This window comes from Dromaius novaehollandiae, chromosome 3 (genome assembly GCF_036370855.1).
Source record: "Dromaius novaehollandiae isolate bDroNov1 chromosome 3, bDroNov1.hap1, whole genome shotgun sequence".
Classification (NCBI taxonomy): domain Eukaryota; kingdom Metazoa; phylum Chordata; class Aves; order Casuariiformes; family Dromaiidae; genus Dromaius; species Dromaius novaehollandiae.
Window position 1 is genome coordinate 64,798,848 of NC_088100.1, and position 20,563 is coordinate 64,819,410.

Consider the following 20,563-nt stretch of genomic DNA (forward strand, 5'->3'; position numbering starts at 1 on the left):
TCCCCTTCAATTGCATGCACCAAAAGTGAGTTGCCACTGTGCTGGCGGCATCCCCACAGTGCCCCTCGCTGTCCCCAGCACCAGGGGGTCCCCAGCTGCCCGGCCTCGAGACGAGCAGGCAGAGGCAGGTTATCTGCAGGTAACAGTGCACAGGAGACACATGTAAGGAGACAAGGGTGGGTCCCATCCTGCTGATTGAAACAAAGAGTACAGCTGTAATAGCACGGTAGTAACATTACAGTTAGCCGCCTTTTGCTGACAAGTTGAAAATGCCAGGTTTTGGTCCATGCCAAAGATCATTTTATTAGCTTTGCTTTCCTAACGCATTTGCAAACATTCTCATTAATGTTCACTTATTTCTTTTTCTTCTTCTTGTGGTGGTGGTGGTGGTGATGGTGGGTTGTTCTCTTGCTGGATGTTCTTCCCAGCACATTGGTGGCTTTCCTAAGCCTCCACAGCTTGCACAGTCCTTCACCAGACCTCTGTGGCACCTGTGGGGTCTACGGTGCACTTCGCTCCCAACACACAGTGGCCCACTTTGTTTATGGCCAATCATATGACACTGACGCATGATGAATAGTTTTGCTGAAACAAAGTCCTGTTATGACTCTTTCTGGCAATTTGTAGTCATGTCAGAAGGTACCGCTGGTATCTGAGCTGAATGAGGGTGTAGTGTTCCCAGAAAACGCACTGCTTCAGCTCCTCAGCATGGAGTTTTAATCTCTGCTTAACTTCATCTCCACATGTGTCTTCAGAAAATTTTTTTAAAAATCGTATGTTTTTCAGAATAGTAAATACTTAATGCTGATACATCCATTCTCCTATCTCGAAAAATTGTAACATTTCATCCACAAAACAGGTCCGGGTACCTATTTTAGTAAACTCCATGGTTGTAGGAACACAGATGTTGCAACTCATAACTTTTAAAGATCTAGGAAAATGATTTTGCACAGCTACTGAGACTTTAGTTATAGACCTCTGTATAGACCACCTTTTATTAACACACTGTGTGATTTTACTATCGGATTGAACCTGTGATATTAGTAAACAATAACCACAGTTCCCAAGATAGCCCATGACTTTTGGTACACTTGGGGGAAGGCTATTTTTCCTATACCTATTAATAGTATAGCAACACATGAATGCTTGATTTTCCCCTGACTCACGGTTGCCTGTGTACTCACAAATCCAAATGGGCAAGTCAAGAGTTGAGCCTGATGATTGTATATCCTAACCCAGCTCCCATGAGCAAGCTCAGGCTAACACTGGGTTGCCCAGTGCTGCCTATGTCTCTCAACTGCCACTTTCCCCAGATCAAAACACACAAACACTCTCCTTTGACACACAGGAAAGGGGGAAACTGTATGAAATACCCATGGAAGGTGGAAGTACATGACAATATCATTCGCCATTCATATTTAGTATGCTTATTTAGGACATAAAAATCAAATAAAACCATTAATGTGAAGGGATAGCAAGAGATCGTATGTTATGCCTGTTGGTCTTCAAATGGAGAATGCTGCTTTCGAAACAGATGCTTTAATGCCAGTGTTGGCCCAGTTGGTCACACTTGAAATCCCCTGCAGTCTGTAGACGATACTGCACAGCCACTGGGAAAGTTGGGTAATTCCAGGATTCCTGAAGCACATTGTAAAAATATTTTAGCTTCTTCTGAGGAGATTTCCAGGCCTGTTAAACATTTCCACAAACTTTTGTGGAAAGCACAAGGTTCAGAATTGAGTGAATAAACATGATTGTTGTCCAAAAATGACTCAGAAATATGTTTTATTTTGTTAATGAGTAACATGGGAAGCTTTTTCTTCTCTAGTGGTAAGCAACGGAGTCAGAAAGCAAATGAGATCTAATCATAGCTCAAAACTAAGGATAAGGTCAGAAATCTGATGGTTATCATGATAACATCTTCAATTTCTTCTCAGCACTCCTTGGGAAATTCTTAGGATCGCCTCCTTCCTCGAAAAGAATCACATTTCTAATGACACTGAAAAAGTAAGTTGTGCTTTGGTAGGAGAATTGGCTTGTGATTTATTCAATACAATTGTGGTCATGTATGTGGCTTGTGTATGAGGCAACTTTGAGTCAAAAATAATTTTATGTATTTTTTTGTGTGAATCTTAGACATGCAAACACACACACAGACACACATACACATAAGTATATTCCTTCCTGAAATTACTTTTTCTGCAAGGCAGGAACTGACAAGATATTTTAAGACTTACATGAAGAAAATCTTTCAGTACTATAAAAACACATGTAAATAAACATTATGTTTACACAAACATGATGGATTTATAACTAGAACATGTTTATAAAAGATTCTTTACAAGGGAAAGTGGTTCCAGACAGCTCCTCAAAACTTTTTGTGTATTGTTCCTCTAAATCTGGTAACGGGGAAATTCAGCAGACGAGCAATTGCCTTCTCCTCCTGTATATGGTGAAACTTAATACAAAATTTCAACAATGTGAAAAAAACCTGACCATTTCTGAAGGAAGTGCTGAAACAGAGATTCCGTCTGTTTGCTTGTAAAGCTGGCTAAAAGCACTCAGTATTTAGATACCACCACAGATCTATAACCTAAGCCAAAACAACAATAGTAGCACAAAGATACAGGATGAACACTTTTTTCTTCCTTTTTGAGAGAGATTATGGTGTGAAAAAGAAAAGGGCTTTTTTTTTCTTCTAAGTTTCTTTAAAATGTTTTTTTCTGTAAAGAGAACAAATGAAAACACTCAATCACTTTACCTATCTGTCTTGCATAAGAACATACAGAATATGTGAGCTATTTAAATGGCTCAACCTGAAGGTTATGGAATTTGTAATTGCATAGAGCTGCTAGTCTGAATGGAAACTGCTTGGTTCTTCATTATAGGACAAATAAACTGAATTACAACAAAATTATTGTGTATGCTTTCATGAAAAACAAAAGGTCTACGTAGATAGAGCAAAGATCTGCTCATCATAGGTCTGAGGAAGGGCTTATGGATTTGAAAGTGTTTTGGTTTGGTCCAATATTTTGTCAAATAAAATATATTAATCCTCCTTTAAAATCTTACCTTTTTTAACAATTATGAAGAATTCTGGGAATTTTCTAGGTGTGAGACTCTAAAGAAACATACCATATAGCTATTCCTTATTTTCAAAGATGTTCAGAAAACTGTTCATTACAGCAGACAGCCTCTACTAATTCATAAGAGCTTATTTTATCCTCTGATGCTTTTCATTAGTGTGACATACGCAACACAGAGTGTCCCTGGTGGTTCATTATGAGTCTAATGTAAGGTTAAATCAGTGGGAAATACACTGTTTTATCTTGGAGTATCTCTAGGAGAAATCACCCTCAAATTTTTGCTATTGCCTTTGTGAGAATTGTTTGCAACAGAAACAGGAGTTTACCATGTACTTTTGTGCTCTATTGTAGACATAAAAGGAAGTATCAAACTTCCACTACTTTTGGCAAACTGAATAGAAATATCAAAGGGAAAGTCCAAGATGCCTTTTTCCCTCCAAAGTCATTACTTTATAGACCAAATAAACGGCCTTTAGAGAAAGAATCAGTGATTTACTCAAGAAGGATGAAAGGATATCTGTTCCCAGTAGTCTCACAGCAAATTCCCAAACCTGACGTGGATTTTCTAGCACTGCCCAGCAATGCCAAGAGAGACTCTCCCTTGAATTCTCCAGGATCTTGCTTTCTGGCTTGTTCTTTATCATTTTCAGGCTCATTCTTTAAGAAATACGGAGTCCTTCTTATATGCCTTCCAGATTTGATTCTATCATAAAAAATTCATAATCTTTGCTCTCCTACACAGCAAAGTGTTTTATATCAAAACATTATGTCAAGGCTGTTTTATGTAACTGACTTGGAGCTACATAATATAAACAAATAGCTATTGCTGTGTCCTGAAACCTCTGAAACTCTGAGCAGGTTCAGTCCTGCAATCTTGCATTCAAACTGGTGATCTTCACTCTTCTTGGCATGTGAATTTAGCTGAGTGGTGTTACTCATGAAGCTAAGCATGTGCCAAATGAAACCAGTGACAAAACTTCCAGTGAGAGTAGTAATGGAGGATGAAATTCCAAATATGCCGTGAAATGATATCTATGGCCAAAGGGCAACCACCATGACAGTAATAGATAAGAACCACTCCTGAGGCTGTAAGCATTCACTCTGACGGTTAAAAAGGGAAAGGAAGAAAATTATGCCTCTAGGGAAGAGCAGAGTGAATCTAGATAGCCGAAGTGCAGCTACTCAGAATCCTTTGGACTCTGAAAAGCAAACACTGGAAAGCTAGTCCCTACTAGGCATGCAGGATTGAGAGTGTATTTACTCCCCTGCTGCGCCAGTTCACAGCTGGCTTATTAGCTTTTACTGCGTGGCATGTTAGCTTAAGCCAGCAGAGGAGTGGTGCAGACATCTGTGCATAGGGAGAGACAGAAGGAGGAAGGTAGTAATGTCACCGCTGCAGCTGGGTGTGTGAGTCACAGACCTATGACCCTTGAAAGCAATCCACCTTTGCACAATGGAAAATGGACTCTGGTTTTAATGCCTCCTCCTCAGTTCTACATAGCCAAAATACATGATAAAGGTCAGTGTAGGGGATAGAGGGCGCGCGCGTGTGCACACACACACACGCGCGCGCATTAGTCTTCTCAGGGATCTGCACATAGAGAGGAAGATAACTGTTCTCCAAAAAATCCAATGATAGTGGACTGGGGATAAAAAAAAACCCAAGCCCTTTCCTCCCTTTTTCCCCACAGCCATTGGGATTACGCTCTGTCACAGTGCATTACCACAGAAAACCACCTCTTTTCCAGAGTGGGTGTGTATATGTTTTGATGCTATAGTCAGTGGTTTCTCTGACATTTGTGCAAACGACTTTGCTTAGACATTTGTATTTGATAACAAAGAACTTCTTGTGTCTGTTTTGCCCCGTTCCCCTTTGCACACTAAGCAAGTCACCAAAAGGAACACAGCGTGTCACTTGTAACAGCCCAGTCATGCGGTCCGTCTCACAGGGAGATCCAGGAACATCTCCAAAGGGGATCTCCAGATCCCCCTCTGCCTTGCTAGTTCTCAGGAGGGGGGCAAGGGAAGTGGGAGCAGCAAATGTCTGTCATCCTTGGGCAGTGCAGCTGCTCAGTACCCTACTTCCCCAGATGCCACGTAGTAACCATGCAGCAGTCACAGCATTGCTCAGCACTGCTCAAATGACATCCGAGCAATATGCACTGACCCGAGACACAGTTGGCCTTTTCTGCATACCTGCCTGGGGTAGGGGGGGGAATAATGTTGTCTCTTCCCCCACCTTAGCTTCAGCAGTGTGCGAGAGGCCATGTCTACATTCCAAAAAAAAAAATCCCTATTTTTTATTTTACACAGCCCTTTTCATCCATTCTCCTGCTCTCAGATCCTAGCATCGCTTTTGTGTTTTATGCTGTACCTGCCCATGACGTGTATTAGTTTGCTGCTTTCTGGGTAAAAACAGCTAGCAATAGTAAATCCCCCAACACACTGATAGACCCTCCAGCTCTTCTCTTGCCTGGGAGAAAACAACTCAGCATGAAGAAGGATTTGTCTAGTTATCTCCTCTAACAAGTTTGGGAGGGGTTATTTGTAGGCTTCTGAGGGGAAATTGTATTGATTTTGGGGTAGGAGGTGGACTGAAAGGCCTTCGATTTTCCAAAGCTCTTACCATGGGGGGAAGGCTTAGTCAGAGAGAAAGGCTTTGGAGAGTTGATGAAGGGGCTCTGGGCTTTCCCTGCTCTCATCCAGGAGCCTGCTCTGTAATGGCAACCCTTGAACTCCTTGAAATAAGAGTACATCTTAACCAGTCATGGGTCTGAATTCAATATTTGACTGAACTTTGGAAATAGACTGAGAACAGGTATGGATCCTGGAAGTGCTGAGAGACACTCTAGGAAGCCCTCGCTCGAGACGATGCAGGCAATCACTTCATATCCGTTATGAGGAATTACAGTAATCCAGGATGGATGTGAAAAATCCCTAGCTCATTCTGACCGAGCCATTGTCTAGGCTCAAATGACAATGTTTCCTAGCAAGGAACTACTATCCACAAACTATTGGCAAACTAAGAAGAAATGCACCTTTCCTATTTCTGCAGTGAATCCAAGGCTATATTGTCATGCTTGTATTCCAAACAAACCCACGCTCCTCAGCAAGCACATGTATTTTGATGCTGTACTGAGCTGTTGCTTAGGCACTCATATTAAAATACTTGTGTAAAAGGTTGTGTTGCTAACTTAGCATTCTCCTTTGTTTCTGTTTTCTTATGTATGGCATCCAAACAGAAAAAAAAAAGAACAAAGTGCAGTTTCTAATAGGCCAGTCATAGAGTGTTTCTCACAGTTGGAATCTGGTTGACTAGTTGATGTTTTGTTTAGTAAGAGGTTCCTCAAACTTTCCCAGGCTGTGCTGGCAGCTGGCAGAAGTGGGGTTAAAGTAAATCAGAGCAGCGAGCAACCGTTCACAGGCAGGAAAGAGCAGCAAGGGCCTATGCAGCTATTCTGCCCATCTGGTGTGCCTGCCAGGTGCTAGTGAAAGCCACAGCACAACCATGTAGGCAGTCATCACTGGTTGCTCATCATGTGTCACCTCTCTGGATCTCTGGTCAGGGTTTGAGGGCCAAGTTTGAGCTTGTCTCTATGTTACGCAGTCTGTGCCTAACAGGGTGGTAATGGATGGCTCTTCAAAACAGGCCCCCATCCACCTGCATGGCTTTGATCCCGGCTGCAGGTGCTGAGGGCAGCTGCTCCTTATGCAACATGCAAGCACTGACAATCTCAGGCCTTCTTTTTCAACAGGACTTGCAAAACAGTGGGAATGAAATAATCTCTCTTCTTCACCTTGAACCTTTCCAAAATCCTGTTAGTTCACCTTACTCATCTATTGCCCTCAAAGGTTACCTTTAGTAGAGACACTTTCAGACTCACTCTGAAATCTACTGAGTGAAATTGTTTGAAAAATCATTACATCTCTTTTGCAAGCCCAAGCAGATGTGATTTAAGGTGGCCAGAGCCGGCTCTGACATGGACAACACTGGATCAGTGCCTAGAGGAGCAGCCTGGATATGACGATGGTCCTGGCTCCAGCAACTTCACCCATGTCAGCGCTGTGGAAATCAAGTCTGGCTGCTGCTGGTGTGTGCATGGCAGCTACCAGCTCTCTGAGCACAGGCCCTTTTCTCCTTGTAACCCACCCACTAGCAGCAAAATCTTGTCCTCAAGGGCTCTCTCTATGATTTTAATACTGCCTTCTTGCATTTCCCTTCCTCCCCATCTTCATGTGACAAGACCAGCCTGGCTTCAGGCTGCTCCAACCTTTTGCTCACTTTTGAGGCACTAAGATTAAATTTTGCCCACACTGCAGAGAATCTCTGAGGCAGCTTTGAAGGTAACCTTTTGCTCACTTTTGAGGCACTTTTGTTCCATTACAGGGGCCATATCTGTAAGAAAATAGCTTTACTTTGATAATATGTTCTGTTAGCACCATCGTGAGGGAGAATCATAAAATATCTTCTTTCTCTTTGATATTTGCCACTATGAAGCATCTAAGCTATAGTCAGTAAAATAATAATAGTAATGTTGAATACATGGTAAACAAACAGCAAACCTAAGGTTTCACGGTACAGGCTATAATCACCTCACAAACTCAGCCAGACATGCTTGGCCAGCACCTGCATGCTTTCTTTGTTGTTGTTGTTATATACCTGAGTCGGTCAAACTTGCAGAGAGCTAATTTGCAACTGAACAACAGCTTCAGACACTTGAGAAAAGAGGCTCATCTCGGATTACAGCAATCGCGCGTTTCTCCTCAGATGTGCTGTGTTCAAAGCGCTGAGAGTCCTGGACTTTCCCAGCAGATTCCATTGGAATGTAAATAATCTTCAGATCCCCAACCAGGTGCCAGCAGACTTCTTCGGGCAGCTAAAGGGAAAGTCCTCATGACATATTCAAACTAAATAATAATAATGATTAGCTTTTTTTTTTTTTTCATTGAGGGAGGATGTTAGCTTTGGAAGAAACAGTAGCTGTCACTAGAGAATGTTATTCAGAACAGGTCAGCTTAAAACAGGATCCACTGGATATTAGTGACATAACTACTCAGGGGTCTGGTCCATGGTGCATTGGCAAAATGTAGCAATGTTTCTTTTGGCTAGAACTGGAAATGTTGAAACAGACTTTTTAAATAACGATTCTGGCACTGCAGATAATGAGCACCTTTAACTATATTTGTAGGCAGTTTGGAGATCAAAGAATATAAGTGCAGCAACTTTTTTTTTCTTTTTTTTTTTTCCCGTGTGGGCAGACCAGGGGATTCAGAACATCTGGGCTCTAGTTTCAGTTCTGGTGCTGCCTTCCCGGATAACTGTGAGCAAGTCACTTCATCTCAAAAAAATCTCATACAAAATTGGGGCTTCTACCACGGACCTTCGTTGCAAAGCGCACCGAGCTCAGCTGGGGAAATCACCATCCAAAGGGTAAGGGTCAGCAGTATAGTCTTTACTAATGCTTTCAAAGACATTCACACAAATATTAATACTGGCACTGTTCCTTTTGGGAGAGCTGGCATGCTATGAATGATACAGGTAGCAGGGACAGAGTTTAAAGAGTCTGTGCCAGTCCTGGCTTTCTGTGTCCTCTCTAAGTGCAACAGAAGCACTGCCTGAAAGATGCATCGATTGGTACTAAAATATACCTCCAGAAATTCTGATTTTGGCTTGTCTTGAACTTTTTTCTTTGCTCTAAAACTTGCCAATTCATTGTGTCTTTAAAACCTTTCTACATTGTTCACCCCTTCCGTTTTTCATTTTCTTATTCTCTCTGAGCAATACCATGTTTCCTGTTGGCCTCCTCTTTGTTTCTTCCTTTTACCTCTCCCTTCTGCACTGACTTCTCCTTTTTTTCTGCTCTTCCAATTCACTTATTCCTCAACTGGCAACTCTTCAGAGCCAGACATCATGTTTAAATTGCACAAAGGCTGCTCCCCAGGCCTGGGTGGCCAGGAATCGCTTGAGCAGGTCCACCTGGTTTGCAGTGGGGTCTTTCATCTGACCCAGTGGTCGGATGCAGTGATATGGTAAACACAAAACCAGACTGCAAGTCACCCTTTGCCTGACCCCATTGTGCCCTGGTGGTCAGCGGGACTGGACTGGCAGGTAGGCCGCTACCACTGCTCCTGCAGGGGTTTGGAGATGGGAATGTCTCGGCATCAGGGTGTGTGGCTGAGGCCCTGGTTTGGGGAAAAGGAGGGAGTGCACCTCTTAGACATATGAAAATTTCAAAGTGAGGCTGCAGGAAGCTTGCCTGGCCTGGGTCTATGCCCCTGGGTGAGGCAGGGCAGGCACCAGAAAATATTCTAGCCTGTGCCAAATGCATTACTCCTCCTTCATGATGGATGACTGCAAGGGAGAGCCATGCCAACATTGCTATAAGGCTGTGGTTGAAAGAGCAGATTAAGTGAGGTGTTTGAACTAGGAAGCCAAGAAGTGAGATTTAGATTTCATAGCTTGAAGGATTTACAGGATCATTGCTGCAAAGGGCATATGAGTTGCACTTGGGCACTCTGACTAAACCACATCTCACTGAGAAGATGGCGATCCTTCACATTACCCCAGAGAAATGCCAAGCCAGCATCAGTTCACCTTGTTGGCACAGAACAGCCAGCATGTGCTTCCCTTCTGCCAGTTACCAGCCTCTGACTCCTACCAGGATGGAGCAGTGCCAGGTGGCTGCAGTATGCTAAACTCCAAAAAAATTGCCAGAGATGTATTTTCATTTTTTCTCCATTTTGCTTTTTTAGGTGAACAAAAGAGGTTTTTTTGCTGCTTAAGAAAAACACTATGAAAGGAAACAGAAAAGCAAGCAAGAAGGAAAAAAGCAGGAAGCCTGTGGCAAGGCATGATGGGCCTTGAAACAAACTTGCTATTTTTAAAATGGCTTAATATAGTTCTGAAAAAAATGTCCTCATTGTTATGAAGTATCTTATTGCTGTCCTTAAAAACATTCTGGTCATAAACAGCTTTGCTGAGTATGAGAGGGGCCAATTCTATGGACAGCAGAGCAGGCTGGTCCTTTGGCACCTAACAAAGATTTTTCATTACCAGATCCCAGATATATCCTGGCCACAGGAATAACAGCTTCAGTATCCATGATTAGAGTCTGTTCCTAAGCAAATCTCTTTCTGCCCACTCTATAGAAAGCATTTGCTTTTCTAAAACACAGGCAACTGAAGCAAAGATTCAGTCGGAAATTTAGAATCATGACTGCAGGAGCTAAAAGAAGGAAATTTATGTCAGTATGAGATCCATCCAAGAGTTGTATCAGTTATTTAACTGAGAAGTACATGGAGAAAGATCAAAGTCTCCCTCTGTGATAAATAACCATGATTCACACAGCTGGGAGGTGCACAGAAATTACTCCAGGTAGCTAGCTATCACTTGTCAGCCAGAAAGAAAGCATTTCTTTACACTTACTTAAAGGTATTCCTTTTGTTCCACAAATGTTTCAAGTACTACCCTGTAGCAATCAAATAGCAGGTGAAGTAGGAAGAGGAACAATGTGTTCTTGACAGAACAAATAAGTCAGAGTTCCCTCAGACCATCAGAAAGGGAAGTAAGCACAGCTGGAATCACAAACAGAACAAGGGGAAACCACCTTTTCTTCTTCACCTCCCCCTTCTCCACTTCATATGGTGGCTGTCCTGCGTGCACTGAGGTTGGAGACAAAGAGGGGAAAAGAAACGTGGGCTTTCTAGCTCATTTTGACACGTCAAGTGCTTGGAAAAGCAAAGGAAGATGAATTTTGTCTTTGCTGTGTCCAAGATCAAAATCCTCTCTTGTTTCCAAGCCACTCTGACAGCTGGTAGCTCACGTCTGCCCCACAGGCCAGCAGAGGGATTTCCCAGGAACGTGGAGAAGCCTGCAGCAGGAACCACTGGAGGCCTAATGGCCACTAGTGGCCCTGGAGCACTGAGCTCTTTGCTCAAAGGAAAATAAGCATCATGACCCCCCAAAACAGGCCACTCCTGGAAGGACCTCGGCATCCCTCTCTCCTCCCCTAGCAGTCTCCCCTCTTTCTTTCCCCATCCAGGTGTCTATCTGCCTCTCGGTCTTCCCCTCCTGCTGCCATGAGCCCTGTCCCCATCTCTGCATATCTCCAAGCCTCCACCTCACCATGAGGCTAACAATGGTGTGCACCCTTCAGCTCTTCTCTCCCCTCTAATCCCCGTTCTTGTCTCCTTCAGCTCTGGTCTCCTTTCTGTATTGGAGAAAAATCATGTAGAAAGTTAACGGGGGAAGATGTGCTTTGGTTGTGCTTTGGTTACTGCTGTACTGGAAAACAGTGATGAATGGTCTCTGAGTCTCTGAGCAAGGGAGGGAAATTTGAGGCCTTGCTGAAAAAATGTTAGATATCTCACATGTCCTTTAAGTCCTCTTCTTTTTACAGATCTAATTCTCTTCCACTGCAACCAAAGGGACCCTTACCATCGCTGTGCAGCTTCCTATAAGTGCTTGGAACTGGAGGTGGTGTTTAAAAATACAGAGACATAGACACAGGTCAAGTTGAACTTAAGGCCCTGTGCTGTTTCAGCACTGAAGGCACTGACCCAGCTCCCTTTGCCCTAGTCAGACATCCCCAAAACTTTGTGAAAATTTGTGCTTGCACAGGAAAACAATACATCAATTTCTGATCTCATGCAGAGAAGTCTGGATACAGCTCAAATCACCAATTATATAACTTTTGGCTAGATATGTCTTCTTAAGGTAGAAAGACTGGGAAAATTATGTTAGGGCTTAGATCAGCTTTCCAGTATGCCAGCAGTGCAGCCTTGCATTTAGCTGGTGCCAGTCCTGCGGGCATGAACAGCACAGCTTTTCTGGCCAGCTGATTCCCTGGCTGGGAAGGCTGTGTGGGGCCATGGCAGGCCTGCCCTTGGGAGCCACGCTGACCAGGGTGGCTGGCACGTGCTGCATGCCTGGGCAGGCAGGTGCCTATGATCTCTCCCTCAGCTCAGTTCACGGTCTGAAAAATGGGGATCATGTTTTTCTGCCCTCAGAAGGGAATTCCCAATTGTGGGGCTCACCTCTGACAGCAATGAGTCCACTCAAGTAGGTAGACAGGTTGGGTAGGAGGTCAAGTTCATTTGCAGTATGCCTGGTTTTATATGAGTACATTCAGCCACGACACCTACAGTGCTCTCTCCATGCACTGAGTGCAGTTTCTTTACTAATACAGAAAGCAGGACTGAATTGTAAGCCCAGAAAAGGAAAGGAGAGTTGCTCATGGAGTGGCTAGGGAAAGACTGTCATTTGCCAGTTCTGAATTGTAGAATAAATTAAAATACAGCCTGCGATACCTTGTGCCACCACACAGGGTCTCTGGAGGCCTAAGCAGTCAGGGAGGAGGTATCTGATTGCTCTCCTAGATAAAACCATAGAAACAAAATGTTTTCATACCATTGTTTTGGTGCAGGTTGCTAGACTCCACTGGCTGAATTTAGCATCAGCTTGATATCACCCTGAGGTGTTTCTCAGAATTTGAAAAGCGAAATCAAGATACAACAAACTGCGTCCCTTGATGCGACAGAGATGGCCCGTCTGTCCCTTTGCTCCACAGTCATCCCCACTGCTAAACCCAAACCTCCGTCTGCCAAGAGGGTGGCAGAGGGTGGGGGACACACATAAGCTCTCCAAGAAGCAACATTTCCAGATCTTGCTTCTGGAGATGGGGCTGTACAGCCATCTTTGCTCACTCCCTTAAGTAAAGCGGGCACCAGGCAAACACAGGTTAAAGCTGAAGAGGAAAATGATGCATGATATGAAGTGAAGATCAAAAGATCACAGAACATGAGAAAACGGCAGCTGGGCTGTGGGAAGTGCAGTGATACCCCGCGATGATGGCGGGGATTGTCTTTTTGTTCTTTGCTTGAGCAGTGCCTAGCACAACTAAATCTCTGGGCCTCGGGCTCCTTGGCCTCATCAGCATGTAAATAAAGATGTTTATTTTATGTTTATTTCATCCTCAACCACATTTGCTCTGCTGTGTTCCCATGCTCCCACCCATACTGCAATGAGCATGGAAGATTACTGATACCATCTTCTTTCAGGCATCTAACTTATGTGGCAGCCCTCAGGTAGGAGCCTGAGCTCCCTGCATAGTCAGAGGAGAAGATATTTAGAGTCCTAATTCCTGTTTTCTTCCATTAAGCAGACAGCTAGTCTTCTAGTTCGGGTTGCCACCACAATGAGATTTCTCAAATTAGATGGTGCGAGTACCCCTCCCTGCTCCATGCACCTCCGGGATGACTGTGTGTGGCATTTACCGCTGATGTAGAAGAATACAAAAGAAGAAAACTTCTCCTTTGTTTTCCTTCACTTTTCAACTATATTTATTTATTGCAGACTACAAATCTGTGGGCTGCCTTATCCTTTGCTGTGCACAGGCCTTGTACATGTTGGAAGGAGGTTTGCAAATCTCTGCCTGCACTCCTGCCGAACTGCACAGTGCCACTGCTGTTACAGTGGGAGCAGAATCTGTGCCCTTCCCAAGTGGCCAGGTGCAGGAGCCAAACAAGTGTGTGTGCTTTGGGGAGCAGGTTTTGGATGGAAAGGGACTCGGTATGGGAGAGGCCTGGCAGGAGGGAGGAGAGACTTTTTGCGTGCAGAAGCAGAGAGAGCAGTTGTGAGGTGGTGGGGGAAGACATCTGCAGAAGACGAACAGTACCTGACACTGCTCCTTAGAAGACTTTCAGCTTTCAGGCCCAGTTTTTTCATGCCTCAGTGACTGCTTTGTGATGAAATTTTACAAAGAAGATGGAGGAAATCTCAGCCAAAACCATCTGCAAGAAAGCAGTCGGGGAAAGAATATTGTTTAGCCTAGAATTTTGTCAGGCATTTTATTCTCGAAAAGCTGCAGTGCCTCAACACACTAGAGCAGGGCTTCACATTAAGTAGGGAGATTGCTTTCAGTCAAAGAAGGGAGTTTCGCTGTTCTGCCCAAATTTGGTCAAGTGATAGAAGCCTTCAGAGAAATTTCAGATTGCATGTACTCAGGAAAAGCTCACTGGATCCTCACAGCTCAGTTCATTAAGTACTATTTGCACTGAGTGTGCTTAGTACTAGGACTTCAGAAAGATTGCTGCTCAAGACTGCTGCAGACTGGTACCAGATTTAATCACCAGAGCTAAGAGTAGGAATGCTGGCTCTCCTAGGTTCCCCATGCTCCTTCTCCTAGGCCCAGGCAATATGGAGAAGGCAGGTGCCTACTTGCGTGCAAATAAACTAAGCTCTGAAAATAGGCAGGATGGGACAGGTGGGGATGAAAGTCAGGAGTCAGGACCTGAGGATCAGATGTGGACTGGCCAGACAGAGAGACTATGAGTGGGGCTTTCCCCTGCCATGTAATGTGCAATTATTCTCACTTTTCACATGCCAAAGGCTAAGGCAGTATTAACAACACTGTTTCATCCTCCTTTCATAACCATCAAGTGAAACTGCATCTGCCTCCCTTTCCAGTTTTATCTTCTGTTACACATCTCCCCCTCCTCTTTCTGTCATCTCCTGTCCACCTTCTCATGAACTTCCCCTCTGACTTTGATCACTGTCCTTTCTCTGCCCTTAACTGCTTTTGCTGCTGACCCCTAAATTGCTTAGCTGCTTATTTCTTCATCCTCACATTGTCATACTACCTTCCAGCATGCACACCACACACACCACATCTGACATTTAGGGCACTTGATTTTGCTGAAGCACTATTCTCCCTCTGACATTGTCGTGATTGCTTTCTTACCTTCACTTGCTCTCTCTCAGTACTGTCAGTGATCCCCACTGCATCAACACAGACAATAACATCCATGCTCTTACATGCTCTCAGCGCTCTCTCCCTGGTTCTTTAAGGTATCCACTCTCCCTAGCCCATTTGGGACCTCGCTGTTCCCCTCTTCTCCCATGGCAAAGTCTGTCCTGGCTCACTCTGGGCCCTAATTTGCTCTTCACTTCTGCCCCTTCCAACAGTGATCTTGGCCTGTGGATCATTTCCAGTGAAAATCTATAACCAGGCTGACTTCCTCCATTACAAGTTAGTTTTCTTGTCCTTTCTTTCTGCCTTATTCTTATCTAAGCACTTCTATATCTCTAATTTAGTTTATTTTTGCTCCTGCAGTCCCAATCTGCCTTTCCACCAGCATAGATTCAGTCCTGAAACTCCCTTTTTCTCAGTCATAAAGCAGTTTTTATCCGCCTTTTTTTCCTCTAGCCTAGTCATTCTCCCCAGTGACCCCAGCCTATCTGTTTATCTCCCTGACACACACTTATGCCTTCATTACTTTTTCTGCAACTTCTCAGGTTGACGTTACATAAGGCAACATAGCTAATCTAACCACTCATGGCTGCTGAGAGGGGGAGTCTCGTGTCGCCCCCATCCTTTCCAGCTCTTGCTATTCTCTTGTTGAGCCGCAGGAGTGCCAGCTCACTGGATTTTTCTGTGGGCCAATTCAACTCATTAACCTTGCAGAAAATGTCCTTCTGAGGCTTTTAGCTGGGCTTTTCCTACAGGGTTTCATTGGGTTGAATTCTCAATAGTGAATTGAAAGCCAGTGGGGCAGGGGAAGGGGTAGCATCTGGCTAAGAACAGAAGGGAGACAGAGGGCAGAAGAGTGGGACCTTCCTCTTTCAGTAGCCACAAGCTATGAGATTGGCTCAAATCACTGGCTATAACTTCACCCTTGCTTTCCTTTGGCTCTTTCCTTCACATTACAGCACGCTTTCCCTCTTAAAGAGCAGCCTTGATTTCTCAGCTTCTCCAGTGAACACCTCCAGCTTGCTTTCCCTTCAAGCTCACAATGGGTTTTAGATTATCTCCAGTCTGGAGTCTCCAAACTGTTCTTCACTGAGTTTCTAACCACCTCTTCCCAGCTAAACCTCAGAGCCAAATACTCATCTGCAGGCTCCTTGATCTGCCCACTCCCCTGCACACAGCCAGTGGTGCTCTGGGAACCCTGGCCTCATTTGGCCCCAGGACTCCAGCCTTCACTGGCTCTTTTCTTTTAATCTTCCCTCCTCTCTTCAGTCTCAGTCACTGTGAATAACATTCAGACCTGTAATGTGGAAGCCATCTTCATCAGAAACCTCTCTCTCAGTCTTCCCATCCAAGCTATGTATAGGTTCAAGTGTACGAAAACCTAAACAAATTCCTTTGCACCACAGTTTTATCATGAACATCCCAGTTTATCCAGGAGGCAGGCTCTGATAGTAACTTAATCAAAAAGAGCCTCAATTTCCTATCTACAAAACTGAGATATTACTACTATCTCTTCTGACAGCATAAGGTGCTCAAAAGCTTTACAGGAGGGACTATACTTTTTAAGTATAGACAAGGATCAAGAGATTATTTCATTCTTAGAAGCAAATCTGAGTAAAAAGCAATTTATGTTGATGTAACTATATTTATGCTAGTGCTTTTAGCAGCATAAACTATGTTAGTAAAAAAAACTAGAACAAACCAAACCAAACCAAGCCAAAGCAAAACAGACTTCTGACTGGCATAATATTGCTGGAAAACTTTCACATATAAATGAATTCTACAGATTTATAAGCCTCAGACATTTCTACCTGTGGTACTGGTTATTTATTTTGGTACACTGCACAAAGCCATGTGCATGGCATCCCAAAATGCTGTACCACCCGGCTGTGTGCACTTCTGAATACTTAGGTTGTGCTGGGCATTCTCAGCACATGTGTTCATCATGGTTGAAGCCAGCATAAGTCTGAGTCTGGAAATGCACTGTCCTCTCTGCCACTTGCTGGGGCATTACCTTGTAGAATCTCTCTGCTGTGAAGTTTAGGATTTCTATACAACATCAGCGTATTGCAAGTGTTTGAGTGTATGTCTGGCATTTCATCTTTCTCCATCCTGTATTTGCTTCCCATACTTTTGCATTATTTTAAAAAATCTTTTTATTTACATATATTTTTTCTCTACTCATCATCAATGCAGATCCTGCTTGGATCAGCAGGACATGTATCTTTTTTACATCATCTGCATTTTCCTTCTGCAGAAGGTGAAAACAACTATAATAAGTGACCAGTGACCTGATGAACGACAGGGTTTGTTGTAGAGGAATAAGTGACTTACATAAAATCAGAGGACAATCATGGGCAGCCGGTCAGTCCCTCCCTGGGACTGGGGAGCAGCAGGTCCAGGCCAGGTACCGCATATTGGTCTGCACTGGAGTGCAGGACTGAGAAGCCTGGTTGGGGCTGCAGCCCTTTTAGCTGGGGAAAACCACATTGCTGGAATGGCAGACCTGAATTCCTCCCAGCTCTCCAGTGCTGTGGTGGTGGGATGAAGGCAATTTTAATGATGGAGAGACATTCGGGGTGACACTTCTTGCTTAAGAATCTCAGAGAAAGGACCAAAGAAGATCTTCCAGAAAAAAACAAAGAGTTTATGGGCATAAAAGGGTATTTTCACACATTTGGACAAGATATTTTGCAAAAAAACAAGGAGAAAAGCCCACACATTTAAAAAGAAATCAGGCAGGATTGCATTGCATCTGGCTTCCTCCTTGCTTATGTTTGCCTTAGGGCCAGCACCACTGTGTTTCAAAGACATCCTGTGTCTCTACAAACTTTGTGTGTTTGTTTAATCTCTGTCTGTCTCCCTCCTTCTTTTCACTCTGGCCTTCAGAGCTCGCTTCCCTGGTTCCTGTTGGGCTTTTGCAGTGACAACAAGGGTGGAGGCCAGATTCCCACCCCTGTTTCCACCCTCACTTATAACATTTTCTCCCGGGATCCTTTGTTTTGTATCTCAGCCCTGTGTCGCTCTGGGTCATCTCCCCAACCTCAGCACCCCTGCGCTGTGGCTGCCTGTAGCTAGGCTTGCTTAGCTGTTTCTTTCTATAGGCTGAGGAGACTTAGGGCACTTTTTCTGGTCTAGGCAGGAAGAGGAGGTTTAGGTAGTGAACTCCATTTATCTGCCTCCTTGAGCAGCTGGACAGTAAACAAAGAGGGGTTTTCAAATCTCTCGGTAGGATTAAAGAGGTAGTAAAGAAGTATTCTGTTTCTTGGCCAAGCTGGGTCAAAACTGTGACCAGAGCAATTACTACTGTGTGAAGAAAGCAGAGATTACAAAATTGTGGCTGGAAGACTGTTGGGACAGGCATCAGCCATGCCATTTCTACGCTGGCACTGTGCTGATAGCCAGAAGGGAAGCTGCAATTGGTGTTTTCCTAGGTGCTTTCCATCAGCTGGTAGAAAGGTGTCATTTTTTCTAGCTTAAATAAAATGTAAAAGTATGCAAGTAAGTGCCAAAAAACCCAATTTCTACTATACAAATCCTTGTGTAAATGCATTTTCCCCCAGTTTGCAATGCAGTGGGTTCAGTTTAGTTAAGCTCCTCTTGTAACTTTAGGTTAAAACCCTAAAGGGAGAGTGGTGACAAGCAGCTGCAGTCAGTACCAAGTCACAGTGGGGAGTGATGTCCATCTGTGTCTGAAGGTCTCCAGTCTGTGAGGACTGTGAGGGAGAGGGTCTGGGAACAGAAGGATGTCCATGGCTGCCTGCTCACCCTGCTGCTGCTGCAGGCAAGCTCAGGTGCCCTGTGCCAGTGTTGTATCACCACAAATTACAGCTTGATGTGGCAGGAAAGCTGAAATTGCTGTGGACTTGCCTTGATACTCTGTTACATAAACCATGGCAGCCCAAAAAGTTGAACGATTCCTGCAGCACAGCCTTAGGACATCACTACAGCTATCTCCAACTGCAGACCAGAGCCATCAGACTCTCTTCTGTATCAGTAGGAGACTTTGCAGCGTAATTTTAGTGCTGGATATTACACTGTGTTAGTAAACTAGCCATGAGGATATCTGATTAGCAGAAGTACTTAATTCTCGAATCTCAGTCTTTATATATTTGTTGTTTACTTTTTTCCATCACAGCCTAGGTAGGACATTGTTCTTACTGACAAGGTCATTACATGGTAAATCCCCATGGACACTGTAATTCCTGGCTCATCTTAGGGAAAGTGAAAGACAGATCTTTCTCTACCAAGTTCTGTCAGTCCTCTCTCTACCAGGGCTGGGACCCTTAAGTTTGCCTTTCTTAGATGTATGTTTATTTCAAAGTATTTACTAGCATTTGAAAGTGCCTGTGCAATCAAGCAATGGCCATTCAGTGACTTAATTTGGCAGGCACCATCTGTTCAGATTTCTTTGTCAAAGGGCAAGCTAGTAACCCCCCTCCGCCCCACCAACCACTAGCCCAAAGCATGTCTTGTGTGCTGAAGATTGTTATGTGTGCAGATGAGGCTCCTGTTGGCCTTATTCAGAGGGACACTAACCAGGCTTCTTGCTTTCCATCTGGGAATTACCGAAGTTCTGTCTAACTAGGGCTAGCCTGACTCTGAAGAAAGTTGAGAAGACTCTGCTAAAGGTGTAAATTCAGTTTCTACAAGTAAAAGCATGCTTGGTGCTTTATGAAGGGGTGGGGTGCAGCTAAGCTGCTTTCATTTCTGCTGACTGAGTTTGCAATTTTAGCTGAGTCATATAAAGTTTTCCTGCTTGTCCTTGGGAGGTAGGTCAGGAATGGTCAAACTCCCCAGTCCTCCCCACTGTATCCTGATGCTTCCCAGTGCGTGACGGCTACCAGACACCTACCACATACCTCACCACAGCAAGCTGCGAGGAGGGGAAATTCCAGGATGGATGTGGGAGAGAGCAGGACTGGGCATGTAGCTGGGTCCCAGGACAACCCCGCTGGCTCATTTCCTCTTGTGACTTGAGTACTGGGGAGCAACCCTGGAGCTTGCTCTTAAAAGGGGTAGTTTGGCCCTCGCTGACCTGGCATTGCTGTTTATTTCAGTGTATTCTCTTTCTGATAGATCCACAGATGGCTCCAGCTCACTGACTGGCCACACAGCCACTACAAGACCAGGGAAATCAGCAGGAAGGACAGCCTGGAGGAGCAAGACCTCTTCTTCAGGAGCATCCTGTGCAGTTATACTTCACCTGGAGTAAAATAAAATTGTTTATGGGCCTCAGCATAATGACAGCCTCTCTTGTGTGCATAAGTCAATGAGAACTGAGGTCATGGTGCCATTTCCAGGAAGTCTTCTAGATTGTGCCCTTTGTCTGTGAAATAAGATCATTGATACATATGATAAAATTGGTGAGAGAGGATGCTGTTCTGGCTATGCTGTCATATCCTCAGTCCCTCTCTGGATGTATCTAGCCTGTCAGATAACTTGGCTCCCCTATCACTCCTAGGTCCATTCAGGGCTCATTCACCCTGGAGAAGCACCAGTTCATTTCCAAGTTCCTCTGAGAAAAAACAACTGGTTCCCTCTGAAACAAACCCAGGTGCTGTGGGGAGAACAGTTCACTCCAGGATGGCCTTAGGAGGTGATATGGACAACTCTGCACCAGCTTTGGCTTTCTTTGCTCTACATAGTCCTCCAGCATTGCCCCACAGGCTTGGCATGCTCAGGCATGTACTTCCACATGGGCTCACCCCACACTGCAAGGTATGC

General features: G+C 44.3%; 1 long non-coding RNA gene across 1 annotated transcript; it reads left to right on the forward strand.

Annotated features, from left to right (window-relative positions):
• The first annotated feature begins 7,945 nt into the window (after nucleotides 1-7,945).
• Nucleotides 7,946-20,080, forward strand: LOC112996094 (uncharacterized). The gene is made up of 2 exons (XR_003262344.2): nucleotides 7,946-8,517; nucleotides 19,916-20,080. It is a non-coding gene; the product is annotated as an uncharacterized LOC112996094 (long non-coding RNA).
• The last annotated feature ends 483 nt before the right edge of the window (nucleotides 20,081-20,563 follow it).